This window comes from Grampus griseus, assembly GCF_964374135.1.
Source record: "Grampus griseus genome assembly, chromosome: 7".
NCBI lineage: Eukaryota > Metazoa > Chordata > Mammalia > Artiodactyla > Delphinidae > Grampus > Grampus griseus.
Window position 1 is genome coordinate 113,340,591 of NC_139001.1, and position 8,217 is coordinate 113,348,807.

Here is an 8,217-nt window from a genome sequence, read left to right on the forward strand (position 1 = left end):
TCTCCCAGTCTCTGTCCTAACTTCCAAAACTGCCAGTGAACAAACACAGATGAACACGTTGCATCTGCACTGAGCAACCCTGTGTACTTCTTCAGCTCTCTGACTGTGCCCAGCCGTCACACGCCCCTCCATCATTCTCCCCTAAAATGCCCAAATCAGCTCTGCACTTATTGGAACAGAGCTCAGCTCTATCCCCTACTGTCAGAAGTTACTGAGTAGAACCTGTTTTCTGGCTTTACCTAATGTCTCGCTGTGTTTATCTTTGACAGGGGGCACCCGGGCCTGGCTGACTCTGCTTGGTCAGTGCGTTTCCCAATGTTTTCTGTCCCCCTCTGGTGGTGGGGACAACCCAGGATGGACAGGCAGGCCCTGGGGGCACCAAGGTGAGGTGAGGGGCTGGGCACGGTTCCACCTGGGCCCTGGTGAGCGTATGACTCTCCCTTACCATTTCCAGGCCACCCCCTGGAGTGGGGACAGCGGTCTGGGTTGGCCAGGGGTCCTAGAGGTTGCACACCTGGTCATGCCTCAGTCCTGTGGGGTCTCAGTAATGAGCAGCCTCCACCAAAAAATGTCCAAATGGCGGGGGTGGGGGGGAGGACCAGGACTGTTCAGAGAGGGCCAGGACTGGGCCAAGGAGGTGCCCCAGTCCCACCACAACCCTTCACAGGGTGCAGGTGGTTGCACACCATGAAGATGTCTCTGTCTCTCTCTGGAGGGGGGCCAGGAAGTCCTGGGGAGGGTGGTAGGGACTCCACCAAAGTCAGCTTGTGTCGGGTGTAGGAGGATATGGGACCCTGTTGCAGGATGCACCTCCAGAAGGTTTTCTGTGTTGCTTCAGAGGGGAGATGAAGCCAGCCAAGACGGGCCGAGAAGTGTCCACGTGGCCCTTTTTATTGAACCACCTTCAGAAGATGTTTCCAACTCACTGTTTAGAAACACATGTATATGAAACTGTATTTAGTGTTGTGTGTTTGTGGCAGACACTGTGTTGGGTGGGCTTTGTGTGTGAGACACTGAGTATTTGAGGGCTCGAAGCTTATTGGAGTGGGGGGTGTGTGTGAGAAAGAGAGAGACACTGTGTTGAGTGGTTTGTGTATTTGTGATCACTGTGTTTTGACCCCAGGAGGGCTCTTTTAGCTGTCTCCACCCTGCTTTGGGTGGTGAGCCAGCTGGCCATAGTTTGCTCCTTGCTCTTAATAAAGAGGGTGATTGTTTTCAAGTATCCTTGGTCACTTCTCTGGGTGATGGGTGGACAAAGGGATCCCCCAACTGCTCAGCTGCACAAACCAGGAAGTTAGCTTCTTTACTTGGAGTTGCAGGGGATGAGAAATGCTGATTCTCCCAGTGAAATGCTGGTCAGTGGGGGGCTGAGGGGAGAGGAGCCCTGCCTTCTTGGCCACCACCTGGAGAGGAGCTTTCAGCACACTGAGAAGCTTGGGGAGGAAGAGAGCTGGTTGTGCCTCAAATGCTGTAGACTGTTGCTGTTTTTATTGAGTGTTAATTGATTTAAAAAATAAATGTTGGGAATTTCCTGGTGGTGGTTAGGACTCTGAGCTTTTACTGCCAAGGGCATAGGTTCGATCCCTGGTCAGGGAACTAAGATCCTGCAAGCCACACGGCACAGCCAAAAATTAAAAAAACAAAAGTTTCTTCATTTCCTGTACAGTATGTCCTTAGGACTATTTTCAGATATTTTAAATGTTTTCACAGCTCCGCTTGTTTTGATGGCCCACAGAGCCTCTCATGCCAGCATCACATACGTGGAACCCTTGTTCATCTTTCTTTCTGATTTATCTACTTGTCTGTGTGTCTGAATGCTTAGTTATTTTCTATTTATCTGCGTCTGTATTCTGTTTCTCTGTCCATCCATTTATACATCTATTTGTCTATATCCCTTCAATGTGTCTGTCTTCTGTCTGTCTAGATGTCTTAATCTCTGTTCACCTATCTGACCATCTGTTTACTCTGTTGGTTTTCTGTCTGATTCTCTGCCTATTTTTCTGTTTCTCTATTTCTAAGTCTCTCTCTGCTCCCTGTCTATCTATATAGCTGTCAATATGTCTCTCTGTCCATCTGTCAATACGTCTATTTATCCATTTCATCGTCTATCACTGTATCATAATATTGATCTGTCCTTCTGTCTCTTTTTTTCCTGATTTTTTTTCTGTTTCTGTATCTTTCTGTGTGTCTGTATCTCTGTCATTCTGTTTGTCTAGATCTGTCTTTCTGTCTGTCAATCCTAGTAACTGTCTATCTGCAGATCTCTGTATGTCTGTCATTTTGGCTTTCTACCTATCTTTTTGTCTATATTTATGCCTACTTTCTATCATCTCTTTTTGTTTCTTTCTTCCTATTTACCTACCTGTCTGTCTGTGTGAATGCTTGTATGTCCATCTATCTATCCCTCTATCTAGCCATCTGCCTGTCTCTCTATCTATCTAACTCTCTATGCAAGTATGTAGGGAGTATCTACATACTCTCTTTCTATATGTGTTTCTATGTGGCCACTTGTCCATCTCTTTGTCTACCTTTACACTATTTGTTTATCTGACTGTCTGTCCATCTTTCAACTATATTTCTGTTCATCTGTCAGTTTTAAACCTATTTTTGTATTCATAAGTTCATCTGCCATTCTGTTTTTTTAAACAGTTATAGTAAGATATTAACTCATCTACATATACTTCACCCATTTAAACCATATGATTCAATGGCTATTTTAGTATAGAGTTGTGCATCCTCACCATAAACAGTTTTAGAAAATTTAATTTTCTAAAGGAAATCCTGGATCTCTTAGCTGTTATCTCGCAACCTCCATTCCCTCCAGCTTTAGGCAGCCACCAATCTACTTTTTTGTTTGCTTATTCTGGACACTTCATATAAATGGATTCGTGCAATAAATTGTCCTTGATGACTGGCTTTTTTCACTTGGCATAATGTTTTTAGGTTTATCCACGTAGCATATATTAACTATCAATACTTAATTTCTTTTTTTCCAAATAATTTTATGATACCACTTTTTTTTTTTTTTCGCAGTACGCGGGTCTCTCACTGTTGTGGCCTCTCCCATTGCGGAGCACAGGCTCCGGACGCACAGGCCCAGCGGCCATGGCTCACAGGCCCAGCCACTCCGTGGCATGTGGGATCCTCCCGGACCAGAGCACAAACCCGCGTCCCCTGCATCGGCAGGCGGACTCTCAACCACTGAGCCACCAGGGAACCCCTATGATACCACTTTTTATTTACCCATTCATCAGTTGATAAACATTTGAGTTGTTTCCACTTACTGGCTCTTATGAATAATCTTGCTATGCATAATTGTGTACAAGTTTTTGTGTGGCTATATGTTTTTATTTCTCTTGGGTATATGCCTAGGAGTAGAATTTCTGGATTATTGAGGGAAAGTACAGAAAGTGTACCCCATCTCTCCTCACCCCTGTACAGTTTCCCTCTTATTGACATTTTGTATTAGTGTGGCACATTTGTTACAATTGAAGAAATGATATTTATACATTATTATTAACTAAAGTCCATCATTTACATTAGGGTTCGTTCTTTGCATTAAATAGTTTATGGATTCTGACAAATGTGTATGTCACTTGTCCACCATTATAGTATCTTACAGAATAGTTTCACTGCCCTAAAAATCCCCTGTGCTCCAACTATTCACCCCTCCCTTCCCGGAAACCTTTGGCAAGCACTGGTACTTTTACTATCTTTATAGTTTTGTGTCTTCATGAATATCATATAGTTGGAATCACACAGTATGTAGCCTTTTCAGATTGGTTCCTTTCACTTAGTAATATGCATTCAAGTTTCCCCCATGTCTTTTCATGGCTTAATAGTTCATTTCTTTTTATTGCTGAATAATATCCCATTGTATATATGTATCATAGTTTTTTTAATCCATTCACCTAGGACATTCACCTGTTTCCATTTTTGGCAGTTATCATGTTGAGCATCTTTTCACGTGCTTATTTGCCATCTATATATTTTCTTTGGTGAGGTTCTGTTCAGATCTTTTGCCCATTTTTATTGAGTTTTTGTTTTCTTATTGTTGAGTTTTAAGAGTTCTTTGTATCTGGTTTCTCACCATTAAGTATAATGTTAGCTGTAGGTTTTTTTGTAGATGTTTATTATCGAGTTAAGGAATTCCCCTCTATTCTTATTTTACTGAGAGTTTTTAATATGAATTGGTGTTAGGGAATTCCCTGGCGGTCCAGTGGTTAAGACTCTGCACTTTCACTGCCGAGAGCCTGGGTTCAATCCCTGGTCATGGAACTAAGATCCCACAAGCCACGCAGCATGGCCAAAAAAAAAAAAAAAAAAAAAAAGAATTGGTGTTGGATTTTGTCAAATGTTTTTTCTGCATCTATTGATATAATCATATGATTTTATCTTTTGCCTGTTGATGTGATGAATTACATTGATATTTCAAATATCAATTACTTGTTGAATTAGACCTGCATACCTGTGTTTAAAAGACATGTATAGGTAGAAAGTGAAAGGATAGAAAAGGTACTCTGCACAAACAGTAATCAAAAGAGAGCAGAGGTGGCTATCTAATATCAGACAAAATAGACTTTAAGTCAAAAACTGTTATTTGAGACAAAAAAGGACATAATATATTGATAAAAGGGTCAAATCACCAAGAAGATATTAACAATTATAAATATATGTGCACCAAACATCAGAGCTCCTAAATATGTGAAGCAAACATTAACAGAATTGAAAGGAGAAATAGTTCTACAACAGTAGTTGGATACTGCAATACCCTACTTTCAATAATAGTTAGAACATAACAGGTATATACAGAATACTCTGCCCAAGAAAAGCAGAATACACATTCTTCTCAGGTGCACATGAAACACTCTCCAGGATAGACCATATGTTAGGATACACAAATCTTAAAAATTAAAAAAATTGAAACCATACAAAGTATATTTTCTGATTGCAGTGGAATGAAACTAGAAATCAATAGCAAAAGGACAACTGAAAATTTCACAATATGTGGAAATTGAACAACATACTCCAAATAACCCATGAGTCAAAGAAAAAATCACAAGGGAAATTAGAAAATATCTTGAGACAAAATAAAACAAAAACAGCGCATACAAAACCTTATGGAAGGGGCTTTCCTGGTGGCACAGTGGATAAGAATCCGCCTGCCAATGCAGGGGACACGGGTTCGAGCCCTGGTCCGGGAAGATCCCACATGCCACGGAGCAACTAAACCCATGTGCTACAACTACTGAAGCCCACGTGCCTAGAGCCCATGCTCTACAACAAGAGTAGCCACTGCAATGAGAAACCCGTGCACCACAACAAAGAGTAGCCCCTCCTCACTGCTACTAGAGAAAAGCCTGCACGCAGCAACGAAGACCCAACGCAGCCAAAAATAAATAAATAAATTTTATATTAAAAAAAACCTTATGGAATGCAGCAAAAACAGTGCTCAGTGGGAAATTCATAGCTGTAAATGCTTACATTAAAAAAGAAGGAAGATCTCAAATCAACAACTTAATTTCACACATTAAGGAACTAGAAAAAGAAGAACAAACTAAACTCAAAGATAGTAGAGGGAAGGAAATAATAAAAATTAGTGCAGAGATAAATGAAATAGAAAATAGGAAAACAGTAGAGAGATCAATACAACCAAAGTTTAGTTATTTGAACAGATCAACAAAAGTGATAAACATTTTTTAGCTAGATTATGAAAAAAGAAGACTCAGATAACAAAAATTCAAATAACTAAAATGAAAGTGGGGATATTAATATGGATTTTACAGAAATGAAAAGGGTTATTAGAGAGGTATACAACTGTACCATGGACAGTTGTATGCCAAAAATTAGATAACCTAGACGAAATGGACAAATTTCTAGAAAAACAGTCTACCCAAACTGAATCACGAAGAAATGGAAAATCTAAATAGACCTATTACTAGCAAGGAGATTGAAACAGTAATCAAAAACTTCCCAACAAAGAATGTATTTTACCACATTTTTTTAAACAATCACAAAACCTCCCAACAAAGAAAAGGCCTGGACCAGATAACTTCACTGGCAGAATTCTACCCAACTTGTAAAGAAGAATAAACACTAATCCTTCTCAAATTCTTTAAAAAATTGAAGAAGTGGGGATACTTCCAAACTTATTCTGAAGCCAGAATTTCTTTTATACTAACACTGGACAAAGAAACCATAAGAAAAGAAAACTACAGACCAATATTCCTTATGACTATTGATGCAAAGACTCTCCACAAAATGTGCTGGAGGAAGTCATTGAGAAGACGTCACTGCTGATTGACCCATGAGCTAGACCCAGGCAATCTGAGGCTCCTCATCTTCTACCCAGTCCTTGGATTGTTTATTCACTTGCCTTCCCCATACTAGAAGTTGCCACAGGGACACAACTTTCAGATAATAAAGTGCTGTTGAGACCATCTGGATGGCATACGTCTGACGGAACTCAGTTAAGACACCTATATAAACTTTTAAGATTCTAGTGGGTGAGTATGGAGGTCTACTTGTGGCTGCCCAAGACAAGCCTTGTATGCAAGTTCCCTTCCTTATTAAACCTGCTACCTACCAATTTAGAGTGTCTGCCTCTTTCTTTAGTCTCTCCGTACCATCTGTGTATGGGGGCCCATTTCAAATTTCACCCAGGAAACTCCTGAGTGTGTGAACGAACAATTGGTGAGCCAGCCAGGCGATCAAAGAAATGGGCCTTGGGAAAGAGGCATACTCAGGGGAAATCCTGAGTTGGCCATCAGTCTCTATGTGGGGAGGGTGATCCGTATGTTAGGTGCTTGTGAACTGCCACGTGAACATGGGGATGCACCAAATGCTGACTGGTCTAATTCACTTGTTTGAGGAACTGTGCAGAGCTCACTGTGGCAGAGAAGTGGAATGCATGGCTGCACAGTGGGCTGGCCACCAATGCCCAGCTAGAACCTGAAGGTCAAGTTAGAATGTTGGAAGAAGAGCTGAGGTTAGAGAATGACTTGTGGTGTCCACTGCTCTGCTGGCTTCAGGGTTAGCAGACTAGGTGGGAAAGCAGGATAATAAGTTGCAGACCTTAATGTGTTGTTTTGCAAAGCTAGGAGGGTGCAAGTTGCTATGGATGAAAATCCAAGCATTTGTGATAAATCCTGATTGGGACACTAAGAAGTGAAATCCCTGGGAAAGTGAGGAGGGTGAATTGTTATATTAACAGTGAAATGGTTGGAGCGCCCTGTGCCCTAATACAAAGGAAAAATTTAAATAGTAATTTCCCTAGACTTCTGATAGTAGAGGAATATACCCCAAAATTCTTGGGAGAAAACTTCATTGTTTCTCTGTCCTTTGCAGTTGTAAATCTTATCATGTCGTGAAATGTAAACATGCCAGGAGATAACTCAAACACTGCTCACAGATTCTCAGGGAAAAAGGGGGTAAAGAGACTTTTTAAAATACAGAAGCTTTCTCATCCCAGATTTAGTCCACAGCCTCCACGAGGTTATTTGTCATGAGCAAATACAAATATTAAGTCTTCTCTATAAATATTCGTAAAATCTTTAGCTGTATGAATGGGTAACCTTAACTCATTCTGCCTGCTAGGGACACAATTTGGATTCAACCGTTATTTATAAACTAATGAGTTTTGTATTGTTATACCTGATGTATGGCTAAGGTTTTGGAACGAATGCTATGGGGTCTCTGTGTCTGTCTCTACGTTTATGTATATCTATGGATATATGTTATGTATATGTGATTTTTTTTAACCTTCAGAGGGTATTGCCAAAATTAATTTGTAAAAGGTCTCTAATTGGTTTAAAGGAAAAATAAGCTTTGATATCAATAGTGCTCTTATGTAAAACTAAGAAGTTAATTTTCTTTCATCTGCTAGAAGCACAAACTTTTATTGGACTATTGGTCTGTTCTTGATGGGATTTGGAGTGGCTTTTTTTTTTTTTTACCTTTTAAGTAATTTGCCTAAAAACAAAGATTCTGTGTTCTAGTAAAATAATTTCCTGTGCTTAATGTTGTCTTTATCAGGTTTTTGATTACTTAAGAAAACTGTTAAATGAGTTACTTTTTTTTACAACTATGTAAATTTCTATATTTGCCTAGTTAAATGGATAACTAAGTATTGTTTCACAGTGAACGATGATCCTATTTAATCAAGTGTTTTAAAACCTTTTGATATTTTTGACAAGCTTCCCCAAAATCAAATTCTAA